A 19,951-nucleotide genomic window follows, 5' to 3' on the forward strand; every position below is an offset into this window, starting at 1 on the left:
TAACAAGGCTTTGCATGTATATATGAGAACACAAGTGGAATAAACAGTCTATTACAATGCAGGAGCGCCTCAATTAGTATGATTTAGCTACTCAAGGGCAAGTTCTTGCCCTTTGCCTAAATCTTCAAATTAAACTCAGGAGCAAGTTAATTGCAGTTATGACAGCTGTTCTGTTTAACTTTCAGGTGACATTTATTAATTCTTCCATCCATACTCTATGTACAGCCATGTTTGTTTGTCTTTTAGGATTCTGTATTTGAAATYAACCTCACCAAAGTATTTTACACATCCAGTAAAGGCAAGTTCTTAATAGTATGACTTGTCTGAATGACAGTTGGCAGAATTRCAGCCAAAAATCTCATTAGGAATGGAAATGGGAGAGTTAGAATACTTTTATTTTACAGTAGCACAGGCCAGCAGGTCAAGGGAGGGGACTCTGTTCCTCTGCTCGAGATCCCACCTGGAACACTGCATCCAACACTAGCTCTGGGGACCCACCACAGGAAGGATGGACCTGTTGGAGAGAGCCCAGAGGAGGCCACCAAGTTGATTAGAGGGATGGAGCACCTCTCCTACGAGGAAAAGCTGAGAGAACAGGGATTGTTCAGCCTGGATGACTTGATTGTGGCCTACAAGAAAGATGGGACAAGACTATTTACAAGAGCATGTAAATGATAAGGGACATGTGTTCAAATTGAGAATAGGTTTAAATGAGATACTAGGAAAAAAATGCTTTCTGCAAGGGTGGTGAGGCACTGGAATGGGTGGCCAAGAGAGGCTGTGGATCCCTGGAGGTGTCTGAGGCCGTGTTGAATGGGGCTCTGAGAAACCTGGTGTAGTTGAAGGTGTCCCTGCCTATGGCAGAGGGTTTGGAGCTGGATGATYCTCAAGGTCCTCATCCAACCCAAATTAAAAAAAAAAAAAAATTGAAATTCGAAGAATACATCCCACTGTATTAAACAAAATGTCTGTATGTCTAATCTGTTGTGTTGGTTCTAATTCAGGTAGATAATGCTTTAGAGGAGAGTRCTTTACAATTACTATCAACTTTCTATAGGAAGAAACATAAAGCCATTGTTTCCCCTTATCTGTTTTTATTCCAGCTAGTGTAATTATTCAGGATAGCATTCACAGAAACATCTAATCCATATCTGAATCCCACTAAGCCTTTTGGTTCACTAATACAATTTTTGCAAACTACTGTAGATTAATTATGAGTTGCCAGTAAATGTATTTCCCTTAGCAGTTGGCARTACTTATCAGCACCATAATTTCATTGCAACAGCCAACTGCTCCCCTATTAAAAAATTGTTGCAGGAATAACCTGATATGCAGTGTAAATAGATGGGTATTTCAGGAGGATTGTTTTTCATATTTTTAAAGATGTCCACCACTTGATTTGCTCAGAGCTATCCTGTGATTCACTGTAGAACTGGTTTGGCACTTTTAACTTTCAGAATAGATTCCTACTTTGATATAGGCAACATTGTATCTGGTTTTGGCCTCTTAATTACATGGGGGTTTTTTTTTGCTTTTATTATATTCCATTTCATTCCATCCTATTAAACAATTCTGTTTTCCTTCTGGTCTCTGGTTKCATTTTGGAGTTTACTTGACTAGCTCACACCTGGGCTGGTTGGACTGAGCATCCTTTGATGACTGGAATATGTTATTCTGGAGAACAGCTCCTCATTTATTTACCTCTGAAGGGAGTCCAGTGTGTGCTGTGAGATCAGTGTTTGGGATGAAGTGTGGTACACAAGGCCAACTTGGAGATTTGTTTCAAAGGAGCACTAACAACCTGGAAAAAAAAAAAATTTGCTCAGCCAGACCCTCATTGACTTCTGAGAATTGCATCAGTCCAAATGTACATTTTTCATAGATCTGATAATAAATGCCATCTGGTAAGATTAGTTTCATGTCATCCTTTAAAAACTTCACTGATTATCTCCCTGAAGCCTTATACATCCCGTACTAGTCCAATTTGCCAYCTCCTTATTTGATGGTTTATACTCAGCATATTTTTGCTCCAAGTTCTCTTCTCCATTTTAGGTAATTTGACTTGTGCTACTGTTTGAAATAGTTTGCTTAAGTTAAAGAAGATAAGATCTACTGCATGTTTTGTCCAGAAAATTACTATTTCAAGAAGAGGTGTCAGTTTAGTGTGGCACGTCTGCTCTGCATCTTACCCAGTTTCCTTTTTCCATTCTTCTCTTTGGTGCCTGGATTTTTATTTTTCTGAAGCCTTTCATGCGACCTCTATCTTACTGACAGGTTTGCAAGTGGACAGATAACTTCTTCTTTCTACAATTTCATAAATACATGGATTTAAAGAACTACTACTTTTAKAATACATTCCCTTTCCTCTGGTCAGCTCAGTTGATTTACTGAAATCCCTTGCTACAATGTGTTGCAGCAGGTGCCAATTTTTTCTGTCCACTGTATCAGAGATTATGTGCCCTCACACTGTGAGAGCATTCAGAGCTCGAATTTAGCTTTTTCATRGGCATGGATTTTCATAGCTTCCATTTTCACAGTTTCTTTCTTCCATTTTACACATTATTCTATCTCCTGCTTCCAGATTTCGGTTTTTTTTTCCCCCACTAGTGACCTTTTCTTTTCTAATGCAGGTRACCTAGCTGAAAAAATGAGGCAGAGTATTCACTTAGCATATAGGCTTAATCTGGAACAAACCTCTCACTTCTAGTGGTTTTGAGGCAGGGGTTGTTTAATTTTAAAATTAATTAAAGGGTGTCTGAACATGACCCTTCAGGCTTCGCACTGTGCTCCCACACTCACTGCTCTGTTACATMCATTTTCACACTGTGTTTCCTCTCCTGTGGTGTTGGGGTTGTTTGTTTTTAATTTTGTCTTGGTGACACTGTCATTAATCCAGCTGGGTCTGGAATTATTTCCAGAAGCTTTGTATAGTTGAGGTGTMCATTTGTGTGTTGTTGGTTTAAAAAATATCTGCCTTACCTGAGAGCCAAATCACCAGCCTGGCTGACTTCAATAACTACTTTTCCTCTGAAACTGTCAAAATTTGTTCAAAAGAGAAGAACACTTTACTTGAAGTTCCATTGTAATTTACCTTTTTTGTTTGCAGTTAGTTGATCAGCTCATGAGCACTTGAGTTCCAAGGAGCATCTTGTCTACAGCACACAGTGCTTAACAAAAGCCAGTTGGTATTTGCTATAGTGATTGTTTGTGAGAGGTTTTTGGCTCTTGTACCTGGGAATATCTCTGCTTAGTTGTCACAACCATGATTTGCTCCCAGTCTTTTTTCCTGGGAAATTGTTTCATACAAAGTGAAGGTRAAAAAATCAAGGTAAAGACAATATTTAACTTGGTTAGCAATTATCTGCTTTTTAATTCAGTCATCACAGGAAAAAATACTCCTGTGCTTTCATCTACTTATCTTGATTATCTGCAGGTTTAAAATATTTGTCCAATATAATTCTGAAAACAGTGAGCCAAAATTGTTATCCAAGATGAGAGTATAGTGTTATTATGGGGACTCAATGGAATACAATATTTTCAGTAATAACCTCCATAGTTTCTGTAGTATAGTCACAAAACTTCATTTTTGAGCCTGTTAAACATGTATTTTCACTRAGATGCCTTCATAAGTGTAATTTTGATATGATCACCACACAGAAGCACTTCACGTAACTTTCCAGGGTGCATTTTTCAGAAATAATAATTAACTCATGTATGTTTTATTCCACCTTAAAGGAATATTGCTCCAATTTTTGTTGTCAGGACTGACTTACTGTAGTCAATACGTTTTTAGTGACTACTGTAGTCACTAGATTTCAGTCATGATTGGTTCAAATAAAAATATGAAGATCACCTGCTATCACACAGAGSGTACAATACAGTTAAACTCATCTGGCACCTGTAGAGAATTCATTATCATTTTAACAGAAAGGAAGCACTCTGATATATGATGTGAGCATATTGTATTATCTCCAGCAAACAAGTGTTGTTTGTTATCTCTTTATGGGGASTACAAAGTGAATTAGATTTATAACTTAATTAAATGGCAGTACCCTTTGATCCATGCATAGAGGAGTCAGGTGRATACAATAGATTAGGAGGGTTTAGGAATTAATAAAACAGACATTAGATTCTCATTAAACTAAATTTTCTAAATCCATATGCCTTAWAACTAACACTGAAGTGGAGGGCTCTTGCTTATTGTCACAGAAAACAGTCCTGGTCATTCTACTAAAGAAGAATTTCTTGTCCACTGAATTTTTGAATGAATGCTTTTATACTTATGGCATCATTACCTATCCCACTGTTACCTAGACTGACAGTTTTGCAAGTTTTTCATACTTTCTCTTGATACTTCATTTTATTCTGCATTTTCCTTTTTGCAGGTAAGACAGGTTAGGACATTTCTCCAGGTCAATAGCAACATATTTACAGTAGCACCTGTATCCCTTTGCAGCAGTGCTTTAGTCTCTTGTCTCATCATTGGGGTAAGATGACTCCCTGCCAGWGGAAGGAACAGATTCCCATTCTCTTGTTTCTTCCCACCCGTCCCTCCATGATCCTACTCACTAAGCAGCTGTGGTCAATCGAGTCAAGAACTGGAAAAAGCCCATCAGCAGAATCAGCTGCAGCAGCAACAACTTGTTGCAGCAAACAACCAGCAGCAGCAAACAGGTCTGGGGTCAGAGAGCTGGTAGTGCAACTCACCCTCTCTTCCTAATATCACAGTGACTCAGATGAATTGTTGTTTTGGRCAGCACTAATAGTCTAATGGTTTTTAGAGAAACATAACAGGTCTGTGGCTTCTAATATCCATCCTGGTAACGAAGCCCTGTGAATCTATGGAATACCTGTCTTTGATTTTCTGTCTGTTTTTACTGTTATCGTCTTTCAGGCATCTAGTTTCTTTGTGATTGTCTGTGAATGAACACACTGTTTGCAATAATCAAAATCTATTCCTGAAAAGAGAAGAGAGCAGGAAGTTTTCTTGATATGTATTATTGGTAAGTTGTTTATTCAGCTTCTGTTCTATTGCTAAAGGCAGGCTTGGGTGCTTTTTAATGACTGTGTTCATAACAGGCAGGTACTTTCTCCTCAGAGATCTGCAGATCTTAATTAGTTCGTGTTGTAAGCAGCTTTCCACACCTAAGGCAGATGAAAAGAAATGAGCCCTTCTATGTCTTACTGAATTCCAGAACCTATTGAAAGTTTTATTTTTGTAAATTAAATTACTTCATTTGAATCATGTGCTACATCATATGTGCATATGAATTTACAGGCATAGCCGTATATGTATATACGCACAACATTTCTTATTAGATTGGAAAGCTGATCTGTTTCTAAACATTCTGCTTTTGCTGCTCAGCAGAGGTAAACAGCATGGTGCATAGGGAATGGGGAGAGGAAGATACATTTGTCCAAAATGATGGGCTGCCTTTATTCATTCCTGCCGCAGTGGAAGTAAGCACAATATAAATCAATAAAGCAAAAACTCATAAAAGTGTGAAATTTATTAATGAGATTAAAGAACTGTAAAAGGAGGCTAGCATCTCRAGGCTGAGTCTGGGAGTGTGCAGCTGAAAATATTACCAAATGGAGTCTTGAAGAATTCAGGCTACTATGTTACTAAATTCTAACTTTTAAAAACAAGATGRAGTCTCTGATTTTGTTTTTGTTGGAGAACCCAAGAAAAAAATTAAAAGGTTAGTGCACTGAATCAGAAAGAGGTTTGTTGCCTATAGCAGATTTGGAAAGTCCATTGGAAACATATTTCTGTTGTTATCACACAGTTGCACATGGAGTAATGCCCTTTCCTCATGCAGGGGAATAGGTAAGTAGTAATATGTTTATCGATATAAGCCAGTTATTTAACAAAGTTTCATAGTAAATGTGACCGTGGTTTAACAAACTTTRATGGTGAGGTACATTTGATTATTTACTGCACAGAGGACAGGTTCAGGCAAAAGTGTCAGGGAAATTCTCCTGATGGAGTCATGAGGTTCAAGAAATKCCYTTTTGTGCTCTAAACTTCTCAGARGGGAGTTWASGTACAGCTGGATCCAGAAMTGGCCAACAGTTTATGCCCWAAGCAWTRTATGTACACAACCCTTTRTATCACTTAGCTAACATTTCAAGGAAGATTGGCATCTCTTACCAAGAATCTATTGTGYCAAGGAATCTCTCAACCGCCAGAAGTAACCTTCAAAGGAATCACTCTCACAGGGAGATCTTGGCATGCAGGAGAGCTCAGCAGGCCCTGGGATGTCCACTATTTATGGACTAAGATGATTGACTTCCAGTCACATTTGCACACCAGCAAGATGTCTGGGCCACTGTTCCAGACAGCCCCTGTCTGTTGTATTTGCCCCAAAGCCCAGAGTAAGTTGGATGAACACATCTCAGCTCCCACTGGTGTTTATGGAATAAGCAGAGGGGGACCAAACCACCACACATATTATTAACAAAAAGAAAAAAAAAAAACTGATGAAGACATGACCTCCTTAATATAAAACAATATAAAACATCACAGTTTCCAAATGAATGTTTCTAAATTCTCCAGGCGAGAAGGAATCACTCTTTCCTTTTGACATCCTGGAACTCAAACCTGAGTAGTCTGGGAAGGGGAAAGGGTCGCTGGACTTCCCAACACACTTTTGCACTTTCTTTGAGTCAGGCTCCTTACAGAGTAAATATTTATCAACACAAGCAGTAAATTCCATGCAATCACACTGGTTTACTCTCTTCCCCTCTTTGACATCAGGAATGCGTGCCACGGTAAAGAAACACTGGATCTGTTCAGATATGTTGATCCCAGCCTTTGCAGGCAYATTTAGGGGTGTATTTGCATATTTAGCTGCATATTTGGCAGCTTGAAAGGCATTTAAATGCATTGTAAGAGAACAATGCTTTGTAGCATAAAAGCTGGAATTTATTTAAAAGATAGCCAAGCCTCAGGCAGAGTCCTTGCTTTTCAAATGCAGATGAAAAGTATCTGGTAGGGATAAGGAATAAGCTGCACCTGAGACAGGCTGGGCACATGGCTTGCAAAGCCCCATGACAGGTGAAACACTGGCCTGGATCATGGTTATAAACTTGGTTTGGGGAAAAAAGGACTGCTTCTCACTGAACTGAACAAATAATTAATTAGCCATAGGTAACCTTAYTTGCAAGGATATTATTCACACTTGCTTTTGATGATATCAGCACTTAAAAGTACTTTCACCCAGGTGCCAGGATAAGCAACACATGAGTGCTCCTGGCAAATATATAAGAGATCATGAACCACAGTCCAGCTGACCTTCATTTTCCAGTTAATACCTGCAGAAAAGAAAATCTGCCTTGCATTCAATTTAGATTTCTTTATGTTCTCTAAGAAAAACTTTTGTATTTAATAAAATATATATTCAGAATAAAGAAACACATGCAGTGGAAGACAGAAAGGATTTGTGTTATTTTAAACCTGAGCACAGTGAGATGTGAAGAGAGTACTGGCTTTCTTGAAAGGGAAAATTCAATTTGCTGAAGCTGACATTCTCTGTAGCTCCTTAAGATCACCCAGGCTGAGTACTATGACAAGGATGATGGATCATTTCTAGGTGTTCAGAAAGCTGTTCAGCCATAACCTGCAAAAATATTTACCCGAATGTCTTCCTAAGGAGCTCTGGGCCTGGTTTAGTGAAGTGCTTTTCTTTTATAGCCTACAGATTTCTTTCTTTCTGAATGAGTAAAAGTGTCTGCTAGGATAAAAATGTAATTTAAAAGTCACTTTGAAGCTGCGGGCATTTGGAGGACAAACATGGTCGTGTTGTCATTGCCTTTCCTCATTTTCCCCCTTAAGATAGTGTAGCCTTTTGTCTTACATTTTCAAGGCTGTAGAAGCAAATGATGCCACAGAAGAATAAAAATTAAGTAACTTTTAAAACTGGCTTCTCGGTTATGGAGCTCTGCCACAGAACTTGCAGAAATTGAATGAAAATTATTTTGGAAGACTTACACCTCTTGTCAAAAACCACACTCTTGAATGAATTCTGAATAAGTTGGGTGTAGTGGAAAGACATAAATATCATCATCTGRCAGAATTAGATGCATGCCATTTTAGAGAATAGATTTTTTATATGGACAAAGATTTTTATCCTTTTTCTATTTATAGAACAGAAGCTGTTGCAGAAATGTGTCCTGGCCCCCTCCTTCATGCATACAACTGCGTGAAATGTATTTATTTTCAAATTTTTGGAGCTGGACAGAAGAGTTAAAATGTCAGTATGTCTTCATAAAAGTGTTGACTTTTCCATATCTGTTCATTATTTTATATCTGCTCTTTAGAAAATATCCCCGAATACAAATCYAACTGAAGTATTCTATTTCTTTTAATGCCTCTTTAATAGTGGAAAAAACCTTAATAACTGAAGTTAGTGGTAATGTGAGTGTGATAAGAAAGTCTRAAACAGACTGAAGACCCTTTAGTTATTTCATATATGCTGATAAGTGGTAAGAGATAATATTTTATGTTTTATTATCTTGGGTACATTTATTATCTTAGGTACATTGGRAACTTTACAAAGGTGGAAGAAACTTCAGTATCTCTGTTTTGCACAATAAGGTTTACATCAGTATTGGGTACAGCTCTTTATGTAGTCAGCCCCTATCTCCTGCAAATCCAGTAGCTGATACTACAACTGATTTTTCTATCTTAAAATGGCATTTAGTCTCCAGTAGAATTGCAGAAAATGTCAGCTTCTGGACTTCTACCTACTAACTTGTGAAAAGCTGAACAGTATCAGAAAAGGCAATACCAACAGGACTAGCATGATGCAGACCCTGAAATTATCAGTAAGTTTCTGCTTAATCTTATCCCTCTCTCTGAATCAGCATAGTTCAATTTACAATAAATTATTTCAGGATTCTTTTGTTACTCAAGCTTCTGGGCATCATCCTGAAGCTCAGAATGTAGTACATGCCTTTTTCAGTGCAAAGCAACCATCTGTTTTTTCTCCTACTCAAGTAATACTGACAAAGGACATATATAACTGCTGCAATTTTATCTCAAAGGAAAACAACATTTGCTTTCTCCAAGGAACATAAATAACATATTGAAAAGTATATGAACATCCACAGCATGTATGTGGTTGGATATAGAAGCATTTAATTAGTTAAGGTAGCACAATTTTGATGCACTATTGGTAGTAATTGAGGTTTATATTTCCTCTTCTCTTAGCCCTGTCACCTTTCTGTGTTTCCTGTCACAGTGAAGGTTGGCTTTAACAGATAAGAAAATGAGAAGGAAACMTTTGCCCAGCAGATTGTCTAAATCCTTCCTGTTTCAGGCTCTCGCTGTTCCAATTTTTATGCTTAAATTAACTGTATTTTCCTTTCGACTTTGTCCTTCCTTTCCAAACTACAGATGTTTTCAGCAGGATCAGCAGCATCCTTAATTTCTGGTGGGGAAAGAAGGATTTAACAGGTACTTAAGGGAATGCAACAATATCAGGGGCATGGCATAAAAGTCCGAGCAGCGCAGTGTGTCTTGCATATTCCTTGCAGTAAAGCCTTTCCATTGCAAGAACGGCTGAATTAATTTATTTTCCATGTCATTCTTCCTCTGTTACAGAATCCCTGCTTATCCTTCGTAGCCTGCACCTTATAATAGTGATATCAAAAGCCTCAGGCTACAGATACCCTTGTAAAGGTGCCACCAAAGACAATGCATGCTTGAAAACATACTAGTTCTTGTTAAAGTTATCTTCGTAGAATCCCAAATATACATTCATTTTGTTTTTTTAGGGTTCACAGAACTGTATCACTATGAGCACTCATAAACTTAAGAGCTGATGCTATTGACAGTGTTTCTAAAGCAAYGACAAAAMCCCCCAAAACATCCTATGTGCAAAMAATAGTGTTTCATGTTTAGTTAACTTTCTCCTGTTTTTGTTGGTTTAAATGTTGCATGTGGGGTGGAAAGTGATTTACTTAGTGTTTAGGCCCCTACAGATACCTGGCTGGCACTGTTTGACTTCCTGAAGGAAAACCCAGCTCAAAACTCACAAATAGTAATGAGGAAGGTGGCCACAGAACAGCTGTCTCTCCTCCATGGAAAGCCTTGACAGTGCAGGGCAGGCTCTAGATTCTGACTTCACTTTCATCATCAAGCCTTGATTACAAATAAAAAAGATGTTGAACAGAAAAAAAAAAAAAAAGGAGAAAATTTACAGGATGCTGGTCCCTTCAGTATTGGGTTTCCTATTTGGTTGAATCATTTCTTATATTATGTGGAATCAGCCTTGCTTTCCTCACGTGCAAAATGTTTATTCTCCTTCACGCCTTTGATGAAAATAAGACAATAGTAAAATACTGAATAAGAGTGAAAATAAGMAACAAGTGATAAAGTATCAACATGGAATAACTGAAAATCAGAAGTCTCTCTGAAATGCTTATTTTGAAAGAGAAAAGAACGGAGGTGAATTTCTTGTTTCGGTTCCATGCAAAGATATTAAATAAAGGGATACATAGGTTTTTTTTTTTGCTTTTCTTTCCCTTTTTGCTGGGGCAGAGGAGCTGCACTCTGATCTCTCACATCCTCTTCATTCAGCCAGGTTCAGTACRCATTTGTCTATAAATGCCACAGCAGGTAACAAATGGAGCTGGACGTGAAGTTCTGCAGCAGCCAGCCAAGGAGTGAGAAGCTTGTTGTGTGGGGAGACTGCCAGGGAAACTGGAGGGGAAATTGCTAGAAAGGACAGAAGCATATGGAAAAATAAACAGACTGACCAATTGCAGAAAATGTCCTTTTTTTTCCCTTGAAGTGGCATCCCTCAAGAGGGAAAACAGACAACTGAGACAAAAAGGAAGGTATGGTAGTCCTCCTCCTGGTCCTTGTAACCCAGAAACTTGGTGACAAACATGGATAACTGCTCTGTGAAGAAATACATCTCTCCCACCCACCATAAAATCAGCAAATATACAACAGACTGTTGCAGAAGCCTAAAAWAATCAGCATCAGGAGACGATTTCAAGTCTGGAGATAGGAGAAGTGCCTGAGGTCTCTGCTGCCCTAGATTATGAACCAGGTAGGAGTTCTGGTGACAAGAAAYTGGGCAGGTTGCTGAGCAAGCAAGAAAGCTGTCAGAGGAGTGACTCTCCACAGGAGGGGTACAAGCTGGCCCAGAACAGAGCTAAAGGGGCTCTGTCAGAGACAGTGACCCAGTAGAGAGCTGGAAATTGTGTATTTTGGGAAGTGGGGGGTTGAGGACTATTGGAAAGAGTCCTGAAAAGCAATAGGTGCCAAAGAACTGTCTGCTGTAACCATATTCCCAATTGTCATGGTTTGATTGTAAATCTTGCACAATTTGGAGACTAATTTTCTTGCTCTTTGTGGGAATAAATGCTCCCACTGGAGGGGAAAACAAACCCTAGACAATCCCTTCATTCTTAACCCTCTGTCCTACCAAAACTCCTGCGAGTGTTTCATGAACATATTCTGCATGCTCTCAAGAGAGAAAATGATGGGGGAAAAAAAGCTAAAATTTTCAAATCTAAGAAGTTGTTTGTAAAATAACAGAATTTTTTTAAAGGGAGACTCTTGATTTTTRTTTAACTTCATTTTGATGACCTGGGCCTGGGGAGAATTTGGGCTAGCTGTAGGAGGGAGCTCCTTGTAAAGCCATGTGCACCCAAAGGAAACATTCATGTTCATCTGATGTGGAACAGCTTGTAGGTATCCCAGCAGCGAGTCTGAATCTGTCTTGTGGCTGCATATGGAGCTGGCAAGTGGGATTTGTAACRTCTGACTGGGTGAATGAGTTAATGCCACCTGAATTAACAATAGGATTGTAGGTGTATGTGGATAGATTGCTACTATAATGACTTTTTCCCCAGTTGGTGCTTTTTTCTTTCAATGATCTTACAAGAGAACATAGAAGACAGAGCTGAAAAGAAGACAAATTTAATTTCAAGTTGTGGTTTCTGTGCTTTTGTGTAGAGAAGGTGTTTATTTCAGGATYGGATTTCAGAATGATCTGCTTCCTTCCTCAGAAATGACTGATGACAGGATTTGGCAGGAATGGAGACCTGTGCTAAGAACCTTTTAAATCAGTGGGTGTCAGATCAAAACACAGAGCAGATGAACCAAAGAGRGTGAAAGAAGAAATTTCCTGGATATGTAAGATTTTCTCATTCTCTTTCTTTTTCTTCTTGATCTGTTATTTATTGAACCTCTTATTGCAACAAAGCAATGTGAGAAGGGGGCATTTGACTTGTGAGATAGGAAAAGGGAAAAGCATTTTCCCCGCAGGTGTAGGTTTGTCTGCATAACTCCAATGATCAGCAGAAACCTTTGAGTAGCTACCCTCCCTGACTCACCAGGCTTTCAAATAAAGTGTCTCAGTATTTGGTTTCACACTGGGTATGCAGGAACCTGCAGGGACCCTATAAACTTATATGGCTGTGACATTTTACGGGGTGTATTCTGCTGGGGCCAGGTGTGTGACCCTYGGAGGCTGCCATAAGGCACTCTTGATGCACACACCAGCCTTATWCAAGCATGCCAGCCTGCAAAGAGCCCCGTCTGAGGAAATAATCTGTTCTGCTTCTCTCCCAGTTCAAGACAAATGTCTGCGTTAGCTGGTGCTGGTGGCTGGAGGCTGAGGCAAATGAAGTAAGAACTCCTGAATAGATGCACTCACTGGCATTTTTATCTGCACTGCCCTGAAATCTGGCTRTCCTTTGCACTTGACAGATAGGAASGCTCCTAAGCAGCTGCTGTTTGATGGCTAAATATACATTTTTCCCACAGAGATTGCTGTCCCCCCTTGCAGGCTGCAGCAGAGCCTTTAAACCCCCCGTGGACAGAGAAAACAACACCACACAGAGCCATCACATAGATTATATAAATAGTKGAGAGACCCTGGGGCACAGAGGAGAATGTGCATGCTGGCTCCTAGGGCRACCATCACTGGAAAGGATGGTTCTTATGTAAGAAGTTATAGGATAAGGACATTTGTATTTTGATTTTCCCTGCAAATACAGAATGCAAGAAGGTGCCATTTACTGGAGTCCACTGCCATAATTTGGGGAGTGTAACAGSAAACACAGCCCAAAGTCAGGCGTGGAAGGGAGGCTGATTTCCTGTGTGGTACACCCTTGCAGGGCTCACAGAGTCTTGCAGGACCCAGAGACAGCATCCCCACCTCAGGGTGGTTTCCCTGCAGTCACCTATTTGAGGCTGATTCTCCTGCAGGTTGCAGAGAAAAGACATAAAAAAGACAGTGAAGTCTAATTATGCTTTGTAAATGAATGGGACGATTAAAAGATCAGGAGGAAGAATGCCTTTACCAATTGAAAACGACAGTTGTTTTCTGCTAAGCATATGCATACCTTGGACATCTTGTTCTCATGACTGAGGCAAGTRAGGAATTCTGGTAAGATCCTAAAAACCACATGGGAGAAACCCGCTTCAGCCTGTCAGTGAAGGCAGAAATCTGTTTAAAAGGCCACATTAKTGATCTGGATAAGAAACAATACAAGTGGCTGATTTGACAGAGTATTGATCAGCTGTGCCCATGGTGAATTRTCTTTCTGTCTTTTGGGAATGGAGCCACTGGATTCCTTTGACAAAGGCTCCTCTCACTGCTGTTCTGCAGTGATGTATGCACTTCTTAGCCAGTCTCCTCATAGCCTAACAGGATGTCCATGTTGATCTGTCTCATTGCTGGCCCTGTTTGCAAATTTTCCTAACTCAGACTAGGCAGCATCCACAGCACTCTAAATGCTGATCTCAAGCAACAAGAGAAAATGTGTTATTCCTCTCTTGCTCTGTGTTTTCTCAAACATGAATATCTTGTACCACTTCTGCRCTCTCTTTGAACATGAGATTTTAAGTGACTCAGACACTAAGATTTATGCTGATAAGATAAAGACTTGGGGCTATACTTTTGTTATTCACAGCAGAGGCCAGAGATCTGCTTTTAGCCCATGGAAGGATGTTTGATGTGCAAGTGCTACAGCACTACTGCAATGGCAATATTTTCCATTTTATCAGCACTTTTTATCAGAAGTTCTTCTACATTACTGAGCCCCTGGGAACGCAGCTGGAATTTGCAGACATACCACTGGAAATGTGCTTGCAGATCTGATGTCATTTAAGCAAATTGCCTGTCTATGGAAGAAGCCAAATTTATATGGTTCACTCTAGTTTTTTAAGGCAGTGAGAATAGACAGGAACTTAAATACCTTTAAAAAAATTAGGTCTTGGTCAAATTTTACTGATTAAGCTGTGCTCTGTAGTTTGAACATAAGYTCTGCAAGAGCAGGTGGGAATATTGACTCTGACTCCTTGGCCAGGGTAGCTGTGAATAATAAAGGCAGAATTAATAACGTTTCTGCGCTTGTGCAAGATATTGTCAGGTCCATTCCTGACCAATTTACAGGCTACTGCAGCCACCTAGGCAAGAGTCTGGTYTTATGTCCTTATGCACTCATACGAGGTAGGATGAGCTTGATGCAGTTCACATATGTTCAAATATTGTGCATGAACAACATAAAATTGTCACACACTTTTGCTGGTTGATACAGTGTCTGTTTTGYTGGGAAGATATGTTTCTTTCCTGGCCAGCTCTGTGAAATTTCCCAAAGGCAGAAAGCTGTTTTYTGCTGAGAAAAGTTTGCTTTCTCTTTTTGTCTTTTATACTTATGAATTAAGAAATTTTTTTATGTCTGACTAAAGAAACAGAAAAAGTGGAGAAAACCCTGGTTGTGATGCTGTTTGCCAATGTTTTTCTTTCCTGTAGGGCTATATTGTTTCTTCAGGCAAATAGAGGAGGCAGAATTCAATGTGGAGAAGAAAGCACCATGAGACACCTCCCCTGCTCTGACTCCAGCCCATGCTGCACAATTTACTCCTTTTTAGGGCATCCAGGTTTTGTGGTCTGGGTATTTGTTTAATTTTGTTCCGTTCCTCTTTCTTCTGGGTGAAATATTTTGCATTGATGAGTAACACTGTGTAATATTTAAATGTCAGCTGCCAGTGGCATCTCAGTCTATAAGCTCCACAAGTTGTAATGAAATTATGCAGAACTGAGGGAGTGAGGTAAAGGCAATTTTTTTAATTGAGCTGATTAGGGAAATAAAAAGTATAAAAAGGCAAGGAAAATTAATACACCAAAAGTGTAACAGAGGAAGCACTGATCTCTTCTCTCTGGTGACCAGTGACAGGATTCAAGGAAACAGCATGAARATGAGCCATGGGAGGTTTATGTTGGATATMAGGGAAAGGTTTTTCATCCAGAGGGTGGYTGGGYAYTGGARCAGGCTCCCCAGGGAAGTGGTCACMGCACCARCCTGACAGAGTTCAAGAAGGGTTTGGACAATGCTCTCAGGCTCAGGGTGTGACTTTTGGGGTGTCCTCTYCAGGGCCAGGAGYTGAACTTCATGATCCTGATGGGTTTCTTCCAGCTCAGCATGTTCTATGATTCTATGACAAGARGAAATGGTTTCAAGCTGTGCCRGGAGAAGTTCAGATTGAATATCAAGAAAAATTTCTTCACTGAGAGGCTTGTCAAGAATTGGAACAGGCTGCTTAGAAAACTGGTGAAGTCATCAGTCTTGAAAGAATCTAAAAGATTTATATCTGTGGCACTTGGGGACATGGTTTAGGGAAGGAATTGGCAGTGCTGGTTTAATGGTTTGACGTGATGCTCTTAGTGGCCTTTTCCAACCTTAATGATTCCAGGAGTCTTTTTGATAGAATAAAGAACACTGGTATTTGCTGGATTGCAGCTGAGGTTCCCTACTGCTTTTGATATTAGCTTATTGTTGATAACATACTTATTAAAAAATGAAAAGCACCACGCTGAGGCAGAATTTTAAAGAAAGCTGGAAGGACAGTAAAGTGCTGGATGTATTTTTGCCACTCAAGTTACATGTGGGTAACAGTGGTTAGTGGGTAGCATGCAGCAGCTGGCTTTTCACGTAAATGAATACTGTACCAGAATGCTGACTTGTGGGAGCGCTACTCCCATTAAGCAGTAGGAGCTGTATCTTGCTGTTTTGGGCAAAAAGGTTTTATATAATTAGAGTTCTAATTAGAAATGCCAGACCTAATGTTCTGTTGTCTACTTTGGTTTGAGTGCTATAGGAAAATATTAACTTCTGACAGGAGTTTGCACCCACTAATTACTTGTGAAAAGATTTGGATGGAAAGCAGAGTCTCAATCTTTCAGTAAAAGGAAAAGCAATTAAAAGAAAAATCAAACCATTATATTRTTAATTTCTCTCAATGATCTGTGTCATTACTGTTTTGTTATCACTGACAACATTCCCTTATTAGCAKCATTCAGCCTGACATTTATTCTGTCATCCCTGAACATAAACCTGTCATAAGAATGCTGAAGTGTGGGAATAAGTAATGTTATAATGATTGAAGTAAGACTTGGAACCCAGCTGACCAGTATTCCCATCCATCTTTTGCAAATGATCCAAAGTGGTTAGAAAAGACAGATTTGGGGGTTACTTTTCTTGGTAAGCATTCAGATATTTGTCATTTCCTCTTGATCAATGGTTCCTGCTGATGGTTACAGAAGTAAATTAACACACGCTGTCATACAAAACTACTGTGACTTAGCTGTGCAATGGAGTGTGAAACCTTTTCCTTTCCCTTCCACATGAACATACAGACATATATCAGACATATTCAACTTATGCTTGAAACAAACTTGAAAGTGAGGTTAAGTTGCCCCATGCCTCTCCCCATGTAATAATTCAATGAAAAAAAAGAATCTCTATAGTGAGTGAACCACTACACCTAAAACACCTCTAACATTCTCAAGGAGCCTATTTCTCTCTGCTGATAAGGAACAGAATCTTGGGAAATTACTTTCCATAATTAGACAGTACAGGAATTTACAACTAATTACAAATCAGAACATGTGGGATAATCTAACCATTGAGAATAGCACTGGGGCAAGAACTCTGTCCACCAGCACATTGGCTTTGTCCATTTGTAAGAATAATGATGTATTTTATATAGGTCTGCATTTTTTTACTGGCTCTCAGAGTGACCTACACCACTACAGTTGTAACCTGTTCCTTCCATTTCAACATCTACTTATACCTTCACTGAAAAAAAAGGTGCAAAATTAATTAGCCATATATGTTTGATTATCAGGGTAAAACCTAAAACTTCAAGCCAAAGCAAGCCAAAGCCAGTATACATAAGGCCAATATGTGCCTTAAACCTTTACACTAAATTCAGTAATAAAATTCGATTTTATTTGACCAATTATTGGAGTTCTTTCCTCCAACAGCAGCATACTACTGTTCTAAAAATTAGTCCTGGAAGGTTAAGTTTCACACAAGACTTTGCACAAGAAAATTTGCCCAACCCTCTTCTCATCCCAAAAAGGTAAGGATGTGGGACATATATACAACCTCCTGTTTTACCTAAATTCAAGTAAATCTTTAAACTTGCTGATGTTAAAACATGACCTGTTCACCTGCAGAGGTAGTTCACAGTTTACAAATCTCCTGCAGCTTCATATTAGAGAGACTGTAATGTGTATATTAATTAATTAATGCAAACATGGCTGTCTAGGAGGTTGCATAGCACCCTGTTAGGCACATCCTAGGGTGGGCATCTTGCCCCASGTAAAGCAGGCAGCTGAATTCGCCAGGCTGTCTTTGGTTTAATTCTTCTGCTTTATCAAATTGACCTTCATTGTAATGTAGTGCTGGTCTTTGCTGAGAATAGTAAATGATCCCTATGGTGGAAAGAAAACAGAAGAAAAGACTGRTATCTGAGCTGTCTTACAGCATATGCAGAACATTTAATGTTTTTATTTTTATTGCCAGCATGGTTGCTTATAGTAAGTTTAATTTTTYATCCAGTACTTTTTTGGCACAATTCCCCTTAAAGAAGTGAAATGACATATCCATCTATCTTTTCAGTTCCTGGGTGATAAAAGTACAATAAGAAAAGCAAATCTTGAATTAGTTTTCTGTCATGAAAAAAAWTAAATTATAACTAAATTTTAACTCCTCATTCTCCTCCTGCCGTAAGTCCTGTATTTAAACAAGCACTTCCTACAGGCTTCCTGCTAGTTTTAAAATAATATTTCACTTTCTTATCCCATTTTTTTKGCTTTTATCTTTAAAATCTGTTTAGTGCAATGGATATACTAACTGTTTCATAATGYGTGATTTTAATGTAAAATATTGGTTTGGAAAAGAAATGCCCAGAGAAATACTCAAGCTTACGGTATGCAGATATTCACCTGGTTAGCCGTTACTAATCTACAAGTAGGTTAATCCCAGTTAAATTCTTATTGTACCTGTTTGTTTAGCCCCAAAGCAAAGTTTGAAACCTGACTTTCCTTTACATGGCTGGCTGTTGTGCAATAGTTTTGACATTTGAATGCCTGTCTGAGCTGGCATTATTAATAGAGCTCATGAGAGTTTGCAGATTCCTGTGTCAGTCAAACCATTAACTGCTGAGATGCCTTTAGAAATGCTACGTTTCATAATATTTCCTTTGTTGATTGCCTAGGTGACAGAACCTTTKTAAACAGAAGAAACAAATGGAAAACAGATACTGAATAATCTTATTTATGCACATGAGTTTTTCTGTATGTGGAGAGACTAGCATTTTTGCAGAAGAGTAACTCACAAACATTTACACATTTATGCATCCAAAACCTAGTTTTTAAAAATATTTGCCTTCCATTTCTACATTAGCCATGAGAGCAGATTTCAAATGTCTGTACTAAAATTCATAGTTATCACACAKTCCCAGTTTTGTTATGGATGTGATACTGGACACTGTGTGTCCACTTTGTGAGCTGCACGAAGGTAAATTAACAACTTCTGTTGGTGGCAGAAGAAAGAAAGYGTGGCTTCACTGAGAGGCTGAACTGCCCTGCTGTCTTTAAGGTGCTTGTTCTGAAAGCAAGGCACACTGCCAGGTCCTTGTGCAGGAGTTTGGCCATASCTACGAGGCTGGTAGACAATTCTGAAGACCTTTTCATCTGATATATTTCACACAAAGTAAACTCATTATGAAAGGATTAAGCAGCTTAGGTATCATCCCCTTCACAGCTGCTTCTTTCCCTGAAGAGGTGCCAGGAAAAGGTTGTTTTTCATGAGGGTACTTTGTATGAGKGATGTGCAGAGAGAGTGGTCACACCTTGTGGACAACATGAATTTTAAAACAGTTGTGACTCCTGGATTGCCTTTCTTCCCTCTAAACCAGACAGAGCTGGTGCTCCTCTAAGGAACAAGAGTTAATTTCAGTCTCACCATTATTTCATATAATAGGCTTTTCCATTTTTCATGAGGGAGGATATCCTCTTAAATGAGTTTTGAAACTCTGTGAGTATTTTACTGAACACATGCATAAAATATGGTAGGCTGAGCAGMGAATAACCCACATTCCTAATTTGTATATTGTGGCATCCACTGAAAGAAACTGGAAAATAAGTTTGTTTTTCTTTTTAACATTTACTTTGATTTATGGCATGCTCAGTGTTAGTAAGGATCACACAGAGAACAGCTGAGTAGTACTCAGTTTTTGTCTGGGGTTAAACCACAACATATCTTAACTAATTCCAGCTTGATCGTATCTCCATGTCTGACTCACATTCTGTATCTAAGTTTAGAGTAGCTATGACTGGACTGAAGCACTGATGTTGAGATGACTTTGGTATAAACTTTTGGCATTTCCTTGGTATATGCAATTAAGGGCTGAGCTATTGCTAGCACAAAGTTCTGTGAATTGTGACTGTGAGGATGCCTTGCCTTTCCAAATTAAGAATGTCAAAAATTCTGATTTGTTACATTTAAGGGAGGTGCAACATGTCATAACATTAGATTAGCTATTGGACTAGGTCAGAAATTTTGGATTAAGTGCCTGCCTCTGTGACTATTGCTTTTCTTCATTTTTGGAAAGCTCCTTCTCAAAGTAACAAGA

This window comes from Malurus melanocephalus, unplaced genomic scaffold (assembly GCF_030028575.1).
Source record: "Malurus melanocephalus ecotype Western Australia unplaced genomic scaffold, MMel_1.1 scaffold_38, whole genome shotgun sequence".
Lineage (NCBI taxonomy): Eukaryota > Metazoa > Chordata > Aves > Passeriformes > Maluridae > Malurus > Malurus melanocephalus.